General features: G+C 39.8%; 1 protein-coding gene and 1 non-coding gene across 7 annotated transcripts in view; both read left to right on the forward strand.

Annotated features, from left to right (window-relative positions):
- The window catches only part of NINL (ninein like), a 140668-nt gene that overhangs the window by 30121 nt on the left and 93084 nt on the right, over window positions 1-17463 (forward strand). The window lies entirely within an intron of this gene.
- On the forward strand, window positions 1946-2052 carry LOC144294427 (U6 spliceosomal RNA). The gene has a single exon (XR_013361807.1). It is a non-coding gene; the product is annotated as a U6 spliceosomal RNA (small nuclear RNA).

Consider the following 17463-nt stretch of genomic DNA (forward strand, 5'->3'; position numbering starts at 1 on the left):
TTCTTGGCTATTGTATGTCATTTGCTCTTCCAGATAAACTTTGGAATCAGTTTGTTGATAGCCTCAAAATGGCTTGCTGGGATTTTGATTGGGAGTATATTAAATCTATAGGTCTAGTTGGGAAGAACTAATATTTAGCAATATTTAGTCTTCTTATCCATGAACATGGAATATCTCTTCATTCATTTAGTCTCTGATTTCTTTCAGAACCATTTCCTTTTAATCTGTTGGTGTCTTTTTATTATAGTGCATCTTTTGGGGACAGCTTACTAGGTTTTGTTTTTATAAAATTCATTCTGACAATTTCTGCCTTTTAACTGGCCTGTTGACTCCATTAACATTTAATTTAGTAATCCGTATCATGGACTTAAGTCACCATTACCTTCTGCTTCTGTGTGTCATCTCTGATTTTGTCCTCTTTCTGTTTTCCTCTCTCCTTTTGAATAATTTGGATGCCTCTTAGAATTTTGTATTAATTTATCTCTTGACTTTTTTTTGCTATATTTTGCATTGTTTTAAGAGTTTTCTCTGGGGGATAACAATATATGTTCTTGACTTTTTATACTATTTAGAGGTAATTCTGCCACTTGACGTGTAATGTGGAAATCTGCAAATGTACACATTGATCCTACCTACCTTTTGTGATATAGATGGCATATGCATTACATCTTTGTATGTTTTTAAGCCCTGTAAGATAGTGTTATAATTTTTTAAATATTTGTTTATTCAAGAGAGAGATCGAGAGAGTGGGGGAGGAGCAGAGGGAGAGGAACAAGCAGATGTGGCACTGAGCACCTAGCTGGATGTGCGGCTCGATCTCAGGACTCTGACATCGTGCCTGAGCCAAAACCAAGAGTCGGAAGCTTAACTGACTGAACCACAGGTGCCCCAGATGGATATAGATTTTTTTTTACTTTAAATAGTTGTATTTTTTTTCAAAATTAAAGCTTTTTTGTCTTATCTTACTCAGATACTTACTTTTGAGTGCTATTTATTCCATCCTGAAAATCTAAATTAACATCTATTATAATTTTGCTTTAGCTAAGGATTTTCCTTTAGGATTTAACCTTTTCTTTTCTTTTCTTTTCTTTCTTTCTTTCAAGATTTTATTTATTCATGAGAGACAGAAAGAGAGAGAGAGAGGCAGAGACACAAGGCAGATACACAAGCAGGCTCCATGCAGGGAGCCTGATGCGGGACTCAATCCCAGATCTCCAGGATCGCGCCCTGGGCTGAAGGCGGCACTAAACTGCTGAGCCACCCGGGCTGCCCAGATTTAGCGTTTCTTTTATAACAGGCCTACTGGTACTTTTCTCAGGTTTATTTTTTTCTTTAGTCTGAAAATGTATATATTTTACCTTCATTCTATTTTTTTTAATATTATTTATTTGTTTATTAGAAAGCATGAGCCACAGGGAGAGGGAGAGGGAGCAGGAGCAGACCCACTGAGCAGGGAGCCCTCCCAGGGCCCTGGGATCAGACCTGAGCTGAAGGAAGTCCCCTAACCGACTGAGCCACCCAGGTGCCTTATTTTACCTTCATTCTTAGAGGATATTTTTATTTTGTTTTGTTTTTAAGATTTTTTTTATTCATGAGAGACATAGCAAGAGAGAGAGAGAGAGACGCAGAGACACAAGGCAGAGGAAGAAGCAGGCTCCATGCAGGGAGCCTGACATGGGACTTGATCCCAGGTCTCCAGGATCAGGCCCTGGGCTGAAGGGGGAACTAAACCTCCGAGCCACCCGGGCTGCCCCGAGGATATTTCTGGTGTATAGAATTATAGCTCTTGTTGTTGTTTTTATGCACTTTACAGATGGTTTGCAGTCCTTTGGAGTCCATTCTTTCTGATAAGTCAGCAGTTATTTGAATGTTTCTTTATATGTAATATGTTGTTCTCCTGGTGACTACAAGATTTTCTTTTTTCTTTTTAAATTTAATTTTATTTGTGCTCGCTTCGGCAGCACGTATACTAAAATTGGAACGATACAGAGAAGATTAGCATGGCCCCTGCGCAAGGATGACACGCAAATTCGTGAAGCGTTCCATATTTTAAAAAAAATTAATTTTATTTATTTATTCATGAGAGACACACAGAGAGAGGTAGAGACACAGGCAGAGGGAGAAGCAGGCTCCTTGCGGGGAGCCTGTGTGGAACTGGATCCCGGGACCGGAATCACACCCTGAGCTGAAGGCAGACACTCAATCGCTGACCCACCTAGGTGTCCCAGTGATTTTCATCACTTTGACTAGTTTGCCTTTATTAACACTTATCCTAAATGAGGTTTATTGAATTTCTTGAATGTGTAATTTTTTATTGTTTTAACCAAATTTGGGACAATTTATGCCGTGTGCTTTCAGACTGTTTTTCTGCCTGGTTCTCTTTCTCTTCTTCTGGGATGCACACTAGACCCTTGGGAAATTCTCAGTAGTCCCAAGGCTAATCTTTTAACATTCCCTTTTCTCCTTTCTTAAAATTGGATGGTTTCTATTCACATATCTTTAAAGTTTACCTACTCTTACCTACATTCTGATGCTAAGCCCTTCATGTGAATTTTAAAATTTCAGATACTGTGTTTTTCACTTCTTGAGTTTCTTTTCTTTTTTCTTTTCTTTTTTTTTTTTTTTTTGAGTTTCTATATAGCTGTTTTACAGTTTCTGTTTCTTTGCTGAGTTTACAAAATGTGCCTTCATCAGAATATTTTCTTTTACATCCTTGGTGTTGTGGTACTGGCAGAGGTTTTCAAGCTGCTAATTCCAACATCTGATTCATCTTGGGGTTATTCTGGTTGTGGTTTCCCTTGAGAATGGCTTACTTTTTCCTGGTTCTTCACTTTTGTGGAAAAATTTGGATTGTATTCTGGACACTGTAGTTCTGTTTTAGAGAATAAAAGTTCTGTGATCTTCCTCTGAAGAGTATTGATTTGTATTTGTTTTAGTGGGCACTCAGCTTGGTTGGACTCAAACTGAAAACTGCCTCTTGGGCAGTAGCTTTTTGACAGAGGAAAGAGGCAGAACAGAGATAAAATGAAAGCATTATTTAGAGTCTTTGAATTGCCTCTTGGGTAGCAACCCCAGATTGTATCTCATTAGGGAACAAAAGTCAGGGGATTTAAAAACCAAAGGGAATATTTGTATATGTTGTTTACAAAGAATTTCTATTGGTGCTCATGGAGGAATGAATCTTAGTTGAGTATGATTGGTTGCTAAGGCTCTCACTAGAGAGCTAAGTAAGGCAAAAGCCTGTACTGTAGCAAGTTGCAGATGTTCCTAGGGAGTCCTTGGAATATTTGTCTTTTTTGGCCCAGTTCAGAAGTTCATGGTTCCACTCTGTGAGCGCTTGGATTTAAGAACCCCTTGACATAAGTGACTCATTTTATTTTACCTTTCACAGGTTCAAATCTCATTTTAGTTCTTTTATTCTTGGCTGAGCTGATCAGTTACCCAAATCTTGGGCAACATTTATTCAGAATTTGGGTCTTTCATTCTCTGATGTATGCCTTTTTAGGATTCCTTGTTCATTTTTGCACTTGCTGTGCTTGCCTCAACCTCTGCTGGCTGTCAGAATTGTTTTTTTCCCAAGTTTTAGCTGCTGCTCATTGTGGGTGGGGCTTCTCTCTGCCAAGAAGCTAGAGAATGGAAATACTCCCAGTGTCCATTGCAGCTTCCAGTATCTGCCTGCTCTTGGTGCTGTTAAGTGTCTGTCCTCAGAAGTTGTTCTCGTGTTTGTCCAGAGTTCATGACTGTTCTCTGGAGAAGGGCTGGTATGGTGGGAGCTTTTTGTTCCCTATTGATTTTAAATAAACTTTGTGTTATGTGAGACTTTATAGTATAGTATAGTATATATATATTCAATATAGTATATTGAAATCTCTTCAAGTCAGGTATTGATCTATATTGTATAATATCTGTGATACAGTTTTAATATACATCTAGATGTTTATTTTTGTTTCATATTATGACGTCAGAGCTATGGTTCATATGAAACAGAAGTGTTTTTGTTTTTTTTTTTAACACCATTATTATTTTTTTTTAATTTTTAAAAATTTATTTATGATAGTCACACAGAGAGAGGGAGAGAGAGAGAGAGGCAGAGACACAGGCAGAGGGAGAAGCAGGCTCCATGCACCGGGAGCCCGACGTGGGATTCGATCCCGGGTCTCCAGGATCGCGCCCTGGGCCAAAGGCAGGCGCCAAACCGCTGCGCCACCCAGAGATCCCCTGTTTTGTTGATTAAGGTTTTAACTCTAATTACAGAATAATTTTTATCTGGAAACCTGATCCACTTCATGACAATACACTTTGTGGTTTCTAAGAAAAATGTGATAATCCTGGGTTATCATAGTGATACTGGAAAAAAATGTTTTTAAAACACCTGTAGGAAATTTTATGGCCTGTAAATTATGCATCATAGAGTTGTTGGAAAAACACCTCTATGATGTCAGAATAATTGTTACTTGTGATATTATGATGTATAAAAAGAAATACATATTTGGTCTCTATCTAGTTTCTGGCACAGAGCTCCTAAAACTTTGAAATTTCCTAAGTGATGAGAGCTATTAAAGTTTGTCTTCTTATGTTAATGAAGTGACTTTTGGAACCAACTGAAGGATGGGGGCTGATTGCCTAGAGACCCAACCTGTGATTAGAGGGTTGGAACTTTCATTTCCACACCCCAACCTCTGGGAGGGGAGGGGCTGGAGATTGAGGTCAGTCTCCTGTGGCCGGCCAGTGATTTAATCAGTGATGCCTATGTAATGATGCCTCCATGAAAACCCAAAGGAGAGGGTTTGGAGAGCTTTCCAATTCAGGGGGAGCGGTGCACCAGGACAGGGCATGGAAGATCATGCCCTTTCCACACACAGGTTTCCCCTGTTATCCAAACATAGAGCGTTCCTTTGAAACCTTTTGTAAGCTGAAATAGTGTGAAGCAAAGGAGTAATTACCATTAATTTATATGGAAAAAAAACCTTGAGCGCTCCTAGATGTAAAACATAATCTCCCTCAGACTTTTCTAATACCTTAGGATACATCTTGCTAGCGGATGCACAAAATAAATTGAGATAAAGCACAAGATGCTTACAGACATAGTTCAAACCTGTAATATTTTGATGCTCAGATGCTGACTGTGGTTCCCAGGGATGGACCTTGGCTGTGCCACCTCCATGCTCTGGGTGCGCTCTGCCTCTATAACAGTGTGCTGCAGAACAAACTGATGTTATCTTTGCTTTATGCCTTTTATTGTAAAAGAAAAAACCTCAGATTTCTTTCTGTTAGTGAAAACAGATATTAAGGTAGGTCTTTCACAAAAGTGTAGTGACATGACTTGAACTTTTGAAGAGCAGGAGATACCTTTATGTTGCCCTGTGCCTCTTCTTCATCTGGTTGTTCCTGAGTATGTCTTTTGGGATAAAGTGATGATCTAGTAAGTAAAATGTGAGCCACTTATAATTAAATGAACCTGAATTGATTGAATCCAAAGGGGGTGTCGTTAGAACTTCCATTCCATAACTGGACTGTCAGAAGTACAGGTGATAACCTGGACTTGCTACATTTGTCCCCGACAGGGACAGTCTTGTAGGACTGAGCTCTTCTCCTGTTACCTTTGGGCAAAGAGTGTTAGAATTGAGTAGAATTCTGTCATATGCCATTGGAGTTAGAGAATTGGTTGGAGGTGTGGGAGACCTATCCCAGACCTTTGTTACAAATGGGTACTAGAATCAGTTTATTAGATTTATGGAAAATGACGGGACCCTCTGTCAATGTATTTTTCTTATTCTGGATGATAGTAATATGGTTGTGTTCTTTATGTAAATATTCCTTGAGCCATACATTTATATGATTTGTGTACTTTTATCTTTGAATATTTATTCTTCAGTATCAATTATACTTGGGAAAAATGTGTTAGAGCTCTATTTACCTACTTGGGTAATCATTCATGTTATATTGATAGTTGAAAGAAAAGGTGCAGTTATATATACATGTCATATAATTTTAGAAATTCTTAAAAAATAAACCCAAAATATAAATAAAAATACCTGTAGTACTATGTTGATGATGGTGTGAGGACACAAACTGCTGGTGGAGTTTAAATGGGTACAACCTCTAGGGAGGGCATTGGCCTTATCTATAAAAATTATAAATATCTAGATCCTTTGGATCTTACTACACGTTACTAGATCTTACTTACATGTTACTGGATCTTACTTAACACATTACTAGAAACGTGTTTCCATCGTTTCTAGTAACTTTTCAGACATTCTAGTACATGTGTGCAATGACCTACATATAAGATTATTCACTGTAGTATTGTTTATAATAGCAGAGGATTAGAAATAATTAGTAGGAATTAGTAGGAAATTGGTAAAGCAAATGTGGTACATGCACATTTAGCAAAGAATGAAGAAGCTTTTTCTATAGTAGAATGATATTTACATTTGCATTTTAGTATATTTGTCCATACCCATATAGAGTACTCCAAGATATGTTATTCAGTGAAGAGAAGTCTAGGCAGGTCTTCTGTTTCTAAGTCATTTGAACCAGACCATCCCTCATTTCGTGCTGGAGAATGAAGTGGAGGTGTTCCATTTTCTTGCAGTGGCTTATAGTGTAACTTCCTGTGGCTCAAAGAATTTGAAATTTTGAATGTAGAATGAGATGGTCTCAGATTGGTACTGCTCTCAGACAACTACTGGTGAAAGCAAATAGAAAATTTTCTCCAAAGGAAGACTTAATTATCTATGTGTCAAAAATAATACTCCTAAGTAAATTTTCACATCCAGTGTCTGCAGATAATCACATATAATCAGACACACAAAGAAAGAGGATATATGAGCCAGGACCTGCAGAAACAAAAGACCATAGAAACAGAAGCCCAAATGTGTGAGATATTAGGATGATCAAGATAGAGACTTTAAAACAACTATCCTAATTATAATGAGAAGTATAGAAGCTAAGAAAAATATGTATGTAATTACTTAGAAAAGTGATAAAAAGAAACATAGCAAATTAGAAAATAACACGGTTGAAATCCTAGAACTTAGAATTACAATGATTGTATTTAGGACATCGATGGACATGCTTAACAGAAGATTATACAGAACTAAAGAAAGAATTAGTAACCTGGAAGATAAGTAAGAAAAAATTGTGCAGGATGCAGCATGGAGAGATAAAAAAGTAACAGATTAAGTGATAATCACTAGAGTGAGAAGTGCTAACACATTTTAATTTGAGAGCAGGAAAGAGACAATAATTAAAGAAATACTGACTGAGAATTTTCCAGAACTAATGGTACATCAGCCCACAGACTCAAAATTAGTGAATCCTAGGCAGCACAAATTAAAAAGTACATCAAAGTGAAATGATAAAAAAAAAACACACACACTAAAATAGAGATTCTTAAAAGCAGCCAGAGGAAGAGACAAATCACTGTAGAGGATAGGAGATAGACTGATGGTTGATGTTTCAACAGTAGCAAACGAACAGAAGATAGTACGATCTTCACTGTGTTACGAGAAATCTATTGCCCTGTGCAAATACACTTCGAGAATGAAGGTAAAATGAAGAAATTTCAAATAGATAAGAACTGGGAGTTTGCCAAAAGTGGACACAGTCAGGGAAGCTCTAAGTGCTAATTTAAGATGGAAAGTCAGGCATGCAAGAAGAGTAAAAAACAAAAAAGTAGTAGATATGCAGATAAAGGCAAATGGGCCTTGACTATAAAAAGCAGTGGTAATGTTTTCTTGTAGGGCTATGAAATACTTAGTGTAGTCATGATGGACTGGGTAATTTAGCATCCTCCTGTATTCAAGTAGAAAAGCTGGATAAACCATTCTTAGCCATTTGCTTGAAGACCTCGGAGAACTCATGAGGCAATAAGAATTAAGACGCCAGGCTCTGGAGGAGCTAGAAACTTCAGAATGTGAATCTGGCATTTGGGGCTGCTTCATTGTAGGTATTGTCTGTGCATTCTGGAGGAGTCACATGGGAGGCTGAACAGAATTTTTTATAGCGTCATGGGGTCAAGTGGCCCCAGCGACACCATGAGAAGGTCTAAGGATCCCTAAATGGAGTCCTGGAAGGAGAGGAGAGAGAAGGGCAGAAGCAATATTTGAAGAGACATTGGCTGAGGATTTTCCAAAGTTGGCAAAAGACCTCAAGTCATGGACTTTTAATAAGTCCTCTGAGCTTCAGAAAGATAAGAAGATACACCTTCAAATTTTGTGTTCAAATTTCACCCCCAAAGTGGGATAGACTTGCTTGAATTCTTAGTTTTAAAGTTAGCACTGTTGTGACCTGAAATGTTAATACCACATGACATCAGTCCTGCTTGCTGTACACAAGGAAGAATGCCTCCTCCCTCTTGCCCCTCCCTCCCCTCCCCCGCACGTGCCCCTCCCATGCTGCTGCAGAGGTGGCCACATGTTTTGTAACTTAAAACCTCAACTCAGGTGTGTGAGGAATGTTACTTTGTCTGTAATGCCCCATGGTATCTTTCTTGAGCCCACATTCTGCTGGGTGGCAGAAATTTCATCTTGATGCATTCAGAGGGCACGCTGGGGTTGTTTCAGCTTTCCAGGGAATTATATGTTAATGAGGTGTGGGTTGTGTCCACTCCGGCAACAGCTGGACTCTCATCTTTTGCATCTCTCTTTAGGGCCTTAGTTCACAGGGTTCTCTGGCACACAGCTCCTTCCTGAGCCCACTCCCCCAACTGCTACCTGGACACAACTCACCATCTCTGCTGGGCTCCTGCCCTTTCTTGAACTCACATCAAAGAGGGAATTCACACTCAGCTCTCCCTGCAGAGGCTCTGTCCTGTGGCCCTGCCCTATATCTGCTTCTGGAGTCCACCTTTGCTGCTCAGGTTAGAGGCTTTGCTCTTAGATTATTTGTAGTTTTTATTGCTTTCTGGGGGCGAGTTACGAACTGCAAAACCCCAGGGAAAGTCTTCCTGTTTGTCTTGGTGGCAGTTGGTATGGAATATCGTCCTGCTGCCTCAGTGGTAGTGATACTGATCATTCTCAGTCCTGTCTTCTCGCATGTGTGTGATGTCACACCATGATGCTCTTTCCTTCTTTGTTGTCTTTCCTGTGCGGGGAGATGTTTGAAGGACAGTCTGTCCACCCAGGCTCACATAATCAGGGATGCAGGACTATGTGTTTTTCTTTAAAAGGATGAGGTTTTATCTGGACTTTACTTGTGACCTAACCTAGCTGTGTTTCTTTCAGGGCAGTTTGTACCTCTGTTGAACCTTGGAGGAAAATACTTTTTACCCTGGGAATTATGATTCTTTTCTTCAAAGTTGTCTTTAGCAATAAGGGAAGTCAGAAAATGCCCTTCCAGATACTGGCCTCAAGCCATTGGTTAGGGGCACAGATGCTAGGAGAAGTCAGGATGCCAACGGCTGTTTCTGTGTGTGGCTCTGTTTAAAATGCCATTTCTCCAACTTTTGCCTGAGATCATACGCTTCTCTTCCTAGAATGCTTTTGAGCTAGTTCGGGTTCTTGTATAAAACAAGGATTGAAGGTAACTTTCAGGACTAGTGTGGTAATGGAAAGAGTGTGGTGTCTTCACTGGGAAGGCCTAATATCAATTATCAAGGTCCCCCAGGCTACATCCTCACCCACAGACACCAGAGGATGAATTGGCATAGGGCTGATATGAAGCCACATGGGGAAAGTGGTTGGTTCGGGATGGGCTCTCTTTAGAGGTTAAGTCACGCGTTACTGCATTCTTTGTGCAAATAGCCTTCCAGAATGGCATAGTGACAAGATGGACCCTTCTCAGACCTGTCATTTGAAGTTCTCTCCTGTGTCTCCTTTTCCTATAACCTGCTTATTCCCTCTCTGGCTTCTTTCACCTGGGTGGAGCCTGGAGCGTGGATCTCTCCAGGGAGGCATCGTTCCCCTCATCAGAGCCTCCCAGCCTCCCGACAGGATGCTTCTAGACCTGCCCGAGTTTACTCCAATCTGAAGGCCTCTGCCAGACATGGTGTCCTCATGGCCTCTTCATAAATCTCACAGGAGATGGAATGACATGTCTATATTGTGCCGGCCTGTCTTGCAGCAAAAACTCTGGAATGCACCCCAGTGTTTGATAGGGTAAAGATGCGGTCAGCTTGGGACACCCTGAGGCTTATGCGTGCTACTTCTTTCAGTAGATTTTTAACTTGAGTGGAGGGTAGGAAGAAAGGAAAAGAGACCTGAGGGAAGTAGCTTTCTGCATTCATTTTTCTATACCTGTTAGGGGCAAGTTCCTTTTTTTTTTTTTTTTTTTTTTTTAAGTAAATGTGGGGCAGCCCGGTGGCCCAGTGGTTTAGCTCTGCCTTCCGCCCAGGGCCTGGTCCTGGAGGCCCGGGATCGAGTCCCATGTCAGGCTCCCTGCATAGAGCCTGCTTCTCCCTGTACCTGTGTCTCTGCCTCTCTCTCTCTCTCTCTCTCTGTCTCATGAATAAATAAATAAAATCTTAAAAAATAATAAAAGTAAATGTGATAAGAGCCAAAGGATTTGTAAAAGAGACATGAATACTGTTAGATTTGTATTGAATATTCTATATGTTCTCTTTCATTGTTCTCTTAGCTTCAGTTTACTTACTGACCCATGTTACCGTAATCTTTGACTCTAAAGTTTTCCTTTTTTGGAAGTGTATTTGCAGTTGGCGAGTGTATTGCAAGCTAACCTTATGAATCTTATAAATATTATCTGTTGAGTTCTTTTTTTTTTTTTAATTTTTTATTTATTTATGATAGTCACACACAGAGAGAGAGAGAGAGGGGCAGAGACACAGGCAGAGGGAGAAGCAGGCTCCATGCACCGGGAGCCCGACGTGGATTCGATCCCGGGTCCCCAGGATCGCGCCCTGGGCCAAAGGCAGGCGCCAAACCGCTGCGCCGCCCAGGGATCCTATCTGTTGAGTTCTGAAGTTGACCTAAATTTTGACTTTTCCCAGGAAGATAAATTTTTAAAATTCTGTGTGTTTAGGACATTGTGAAGTTGGTTGGAAGGAATGACACAAACTGAGTTGAATGGAAATGTCGATTATGGAGCTCCCAAGAATTAGTGGGTTTTTCTTACTAACATTTAAGATAGGAATCTCTTTGGCCACCACACACTATGCTCCACTACCTCTGGTTACATAGTTAATTTGTTTCTAATGATGCATGGGAGTTTCTGCCAGCCTTCATATGGATGTAAAAGGAAAAAAAATGTATCTCCTTTTCCCCAGCACTGAGCAGGAGAGGGAGAAGGAAAGTGAGACTCTAGACGCTAATTGAGAATTCAGTAAGAGCCACACATACGCTGTGCAAAGTCCACAGACAGGCAACATCCATGGCACAGCTGGATCCTGGGTGATTCTGGGTGACAAGGTGTGTCCCTGGATGCCTGTGTCAACCGCGGTCCCACACACTCAAGCGTGATCACATCTCTGCATTTAGGACCAGCCTGCCTGGCATCCCCGTGACTTCACTCTCAGCACTTTTGTGAAGCTCAGTGGTGAGTGGAGCCCAGAACATGTGTTAAGCCTAAGAGAACCAGAATTTCAGAGCATGAAGTGCTTTAGTCCATGAGGTTTATCCTCCTTGTTTGATATCTTGAAAAGCCTAGGCCCAGAGAGTTGTAAGTACTTTGACTAAAGCTGCGTGACTGCTTCATGACCAAACCTACCATCCTGGCCACCTGAGGAATTGCAAAACACCTGAGCCCAGGTGGCTCTGGGCTGGTGTGAATCTCACAGCTGTCCCAACGTATGCCCTTGCGGTAGATGCACTGTGGCCAGGCCAGATCAGGTACCCTCTAGCGGAGATGGCTGTAATCCCAAAGGAGGATTGAAGTGTTTGTCCTGGGAGAAAGGGAAACCGCCCTGGGCAACTCATGCCCAGGGTTGGTCAGTCAGCGTCAGCCAGGACTTAAGGTTAAGAGGGGAAGTAGAAATGCTGTGGGAAAAGAGAAAAGTGTACCTGCTTTAGGGCTGGATCCAGATGGAAACAGTGCTGGGTGCCCTTGAGCTGCCCCTCTCAAAGGGAGGAACCTAGCAGGAGAGGCCAGGGGAAGGGTTGCTATTCTAAAATAGGGGCAGTTATCAGAGAATAACTCCCAGCTTTTAATCCCCACCTCCTTCTTGCTTTTAGAGAGATCCTTGGAGAGGAGGCATCTTGAATCCAAGATTGAATGAAACTTCCAATTAAAAGGAGAGGCTGGGGGCAGCCCCGGTGGCCCAGCGGTTTAGCGCTGCCTTCAGCCTGGGGTGTGATCCTAGAGACCCTGGATCGAGTCCCACGTCGGGCTCGCTGCATGGAGCCTGCTTCTCCTTCTGCCTGTCTCTTCTCTCTCTCTCTCTCTCTCTCTGTCATGAATAAATAAATAAAATCTTAAAAAAAAAGAAAAGGAGAGGCTGGGGACAAATGGAAATATTGATGACTGTTTAAAGCACCCTTTTGAAACCTTATATCACTTTTCAGTTCAAGAATGTAAAAGGAGCTTGTATACCTGTACCTGTGTTCATGGATATTTACCATACACAGAGCTTGGCAGCTGGAACAAAAAGCGTATAAATGAGCAAAATGTGGTCCTTGCTCTCCTTGAGAGAGTACACAGACCGCAGAACCACAGAGAGAGATGCATAAGCATGTAGTTTTCCATCACTGTGGTATATGCACTGCTATAGAATCATAGAGCAAGGAGCAGATTCTTACTCCAAGGGCCAAGGAGGATATCATGGGGAAATAACACTGATTATTAATAATGAGCATATTTTCCTGTGTGTTTTGGATACTTGCATTCTTCTAAAAATAATTTGTCATACTTTGCTTGTTTTTAAAATGTGGATGTGGTTTGTAAGTGCTCTTTACATAGGAAGAGCATTGGCATTTCTCTTTTGGTTCTATATATTTTATGAGATATTTCCTGTTATTTTAAATTTTCAACAGCTCTATTGATAGACCGTTTAATTCCATAAAGTTCACCCATTGAAAGTATATAATTCAGTAGTTTTTAGTATCTTTATGGGGTTGTACAATCATTGTTACAGTCAAATTTTAGGACATTTACATCCAAAAATACACCCCAAAATAACCTGTATTTCTGTTATTCCCCATTCTCCTCATCCTCCATTCCTTACCTCCCCTAGGCCTAGACAACAGTTAATCTATTTTCAGTCCCTATAGATTTGCTTATTCTGGACATTGTGTCTGAATGAATCATATAATCTGTGGTCTTTTGTATCTGGCTTTTTCACTTAGCATAATGATTTTGCAGTTAATCTGTGTTGTAACGAATCAGTACTTCATTCCTTTTTATTGCGGACTAATTCTGCAATCAACTGATGATTCAGCACTTGAGTTGGTTTGATATTTTGTTCCTAGGATAATGCTGCTGTGAACGAACATTCATGTGCAAGTTTTCATGCAAGTTTTTGTCTATACATTTGTTTTCATTTCTCTTGTGTTTGTGCCTAGGAGTAGAATTGCTGAGTCATATAGTAACTATGTTTAATCTTTTGCAAATGGTCTTCCAAAGTGGCTGTTCCATTTTAGATACCTACTAGTAGTGTATGAGGGTTCCAACCTCTCCACATTCTCTCCATTGTTATTGTCTGTATTTTTGATTTTAGCTATTTTTTTAAAAGATTTTATTTATTTATTCATGAGAGACACAGAGAGAGAGAGTCAGAGACACAGGCAGAGGGAGAAGCAGGCTCCATGCAGGGAGCCCAATGTGGGACTCAATCCCAGGTCTCCAGGATCAGGCCCTGGACTGAAGGCAGCGCTAAACCGCTGAGCCACCTGGGCTGCCCTGAGGTTAGCCATTTTGGTGGTATCAAGTGGTATGAGACTGCCATTTTCATTTTTATTTCCCTAATAATTAAAGATGTTGAACATCTTTTCTTGTGCTTTTTATCCATTCATGTATCTTCTTTGATGAAATATATGTTAAAATATTGAAACTGATGAACTGCTATGTGTGGAGACTGCCACAGTTTATATTTCCATCAGCACAGTCTAGAGTTCTGTTTTCAGTAGTGGGCCATCATGAGCTGAGCTGTGTGCACCTCCCACCCCCCACCGTTCATATGTTGAAGCCCCACTGAGCTAATGAATGTAAAATAAGGTCAAGTGTTGGTCCAGTATGACTGGTGTCCTTTTAAGAACAGGAGATAAGGACACAGACATACACAAAGGGAGACCATATTAAGATAGAGCGAGGAGGCTATCGGCAAGCCAAGGACAGAGTCCTTACATGGCAGCAGCTCTGCCTTTTCCTCCATCTTGGGTGTCCAGCCTCCAGAACTGTGGGAAAAGAAAGTTCAGTTGCTTAAGACAGTTAGTTTGTGGTACATTGATGTGGAGCCCCCTGCAAAGTAATACATAGTCTGACAAGTCATGTGTCGTCATTATACTTTCAGTTTGCATTTCTCTCAGTGAGTTCAGTTCAGCATCTCCTCACATGTTGAAGAGCTGTTTGAATTTGTATGTAATCTAGATCCTTTGCTAGATTACTTAGGATGTAAGTCTTTTTCATTATTGATATTCCTTTATTAAGGAAATTAGCCTTTTGCCTGTGACTTGCGTTGAAATTTTTGTTTGCCATTTATCTTCTGACTATTCTGTGCCACATAGAAATTTTGACTTTTATGTAGTCAGACTTAACACTCTTCTTATAAGGATGATGCAGAATCTATGTTTTATTCTAGTTCTTTTAAAGTTTGAGTTTTTCTTGGTTTAAATTTCTGGTTCTTCTGGAATTTACTTTGCTGAAAAGAATGACATAGGTATCCAAATTTATTTTCTTACATATGGCTGATCAATTTTTTCAGCAGCCCTTTCTTGATAAATTGTTTTCTTCTTTGATATACAATGTCACTTTTATCAGATGATGTATATATCTTGATCTATTTTTTAGGCATATTCTGTTCCATTTCTGTTCAGTGGCTCTATTTCTCTAGACTTAGGCTAGTATTACGTCGTTTAAATTACTATAGCTTTGTAACTGTTTTAACATTTCAAAAGTTTACTCCTCTCTTATTCTTCTCTTCAGAAATATCCTGGCTATTCTGCTTATATATTTGAACCTTAGAATTAACTTGTTTATATCCCCAAAATACCCCCATTGGTATTTTTATTGAATAAACATTTAATGTTTATTCAGAGGAGACTAAGTACTAAATAATGCGCCTCCTTATGCAAGAACATGGTACATCTTTCCATTTGTTAAAGTCTTTTGTGTGTGGCTTTCAGGAACACTAAAGTTTATTAATGCAGATCTTATGTTTTTGAGGAAAATTCTGTTTTAATGTGATAATAAAACAAGCACAATTTTATTTTGTGATACAGAATACATAGTTATACACCTGACAGAATGACATCATTCATAAAGTATTACAACTGTGAAAATTATTATAAAGATGAGGAAATAGATTTCATCAAATTTCAGTTTCTCCAAAGTAACATAATTATTTTATGCAAAATAGCATTGGGGTTCTTATAAATGGCTTTTCTTTTTATTTTATGTGTCTTTAGGATCAGATTTTTTTTTTTTTTTTTTAGGATCAGATTTTTTTTAAAGATTTTATTTATTCATGAGAGACACACAGAGAGAGGCAGAGACATAGGTAGAGGGAGAAGCAGGCTCCCTGTGGGGAGCCCGATGCAGAACTTGCCCCAGGACCCCAGAACCATGACCTGAGCCAAAGGCAGACACTCAACCGTTGAGCCACTCAGGCATCCCAAGATTTTTGTTTCTTTTAATGTGTTATTTTTCCAGTTTTATTCTTGATTATTGGGGCTAGTTTAAGGTAAATGAGTAATGAGAATGAATTTGGTCTGCATTATCTGTCTTCTGAGACCGCTCAGGGGTTTCATCCTCAGCCCAGTGAGGCCCTGCTTGTTACTCCTTCCAGTGAGTACTGAGATGGTTGTTCAGGTTTGTACATTTTTAATGTATCAGTTGGGACCCAGTTCTCTCTTTTTTTAAAAAAAATTTATTATTAGTTTTTTATTTTATTTTATTTTTTTCCAGTTCTCTTTTATATTCTGACCAAGCTATCTATGGATGTTTCTGCTAATCTCCCTGGTGTGTCCAGGTCTGATACATTTCTTAAGCTTATTTTTTGTGTCTTTATTATAGTATAAATAGGATCCTTTTTTTAAAGTTTTTTTATTTATTCATAGGAGACACAGAAGCAGAGACACAGGCAGAGGGAGAAGCAGGCTCTCTGCAGGGAACCCGATGTGGGACTCCATCCCAGTACCCCAGGATCATGCCCTGAGCTGAAGGCAGACACTCAATCTCAGAGTTACCCAGGCGTCCCTGGATCTTTCTTCATTATATCTAGTAATTGGTTACTATCTGCCTGTAGAAGCAAAGGTTATTAATTTTTCATTATTAATTTTATAAACAGGCAGATTAGTGAATAGTTTTCCTTCGGATAGTAAGGCATTTGCTAATAAATTTGAATCCTTTAAAAATATTTGCAACAAATGTAGCAATGAGATGCAAAACTCTAGCAGAGTTGATCCTTGTTAGATTATGAAGACTATCAAAAATTTAAGAAGAAATCAGTGGACTGCGGGTATGGGTTCACTGGGGAACCTTTGTCTTCCATGTCATCTGCATTGTCCCTCCCCATTCTTGATGTAGACAGTTGACCTCTTGGTATGACAGTATTAAATGAAGTTCCATCACAGACAGAGCTAAGACATGTGTGGCACTAGATTGCCACTCCAGCCTGCTCCCTTGTGGGTCTTTGCAGAAGACATTGGCGGGTAGTGTTACACTTCACCTTATTCTGGAACTTAGTTCCATCATGATAGGTATAAAAAGCACACATTTCAAAAACAGGCTCCACATGAGGGAAAAAATACTCAGAAGTTCAACTTTGTCTTATTTTTACAAATATTTTCACAAATACCTGTTACTATTAGCAGTTTCTGCTTGTCTGGTGGTTTTCCTGCGTTTAACTTCATGGATTTTTTTTTTTTTTTTAACTTCATGGATTTTTAAGATTGATGATTCACCTGGATTAAGTCAATCATCTTACCAGTTCACAAGTCAGATTTTTTTCTCTCGATTGGCTATATTTTCATGCCCAACCACTCTCTCACTCTAGCACAAACTGAACATTACTGGACCACAGGGTCCACTTCCACGTTGCCTTGACCAGGTTCCCTGCCCGAACATGGCTAGATTCTCCCACTGCTGCCAGTGTCATCTTTGCACCAGGTTCTTCGTTAAGTCAAATTGCATGTTCAACACCCTCATTTACATTTATTTCTGGCTTGGAATTTTGGCAGTAGGATCCTGCTGCTAAAACTGGTTTCAGGAGAGCAGCATGTGGAACCTGTCACATAGAAGGGGCTTAACAACCGTTTGTTGCATAAATCCTTCTTCATAAAATCTTTTACATTATTTTCTTCCATACATAAAGGATGAATATATATTCTTAAAAACTGTTACATCTGTGCTGTT

This window comes from Canis aureus, chromosome 22 (genome assembly GCF_053574225.1).
Source record: "Canis aureus isolate CA01 chromosome 22, VMU_Caureus_v.1.0, whole genome shotgun sequence".
Classification (NCBI taxonomy): domain Eukaryota; kingdom Metazoa; phylum Chordata; class Mammalia; order Carnivora; family Canidae; genus Canis; species Canis aureus.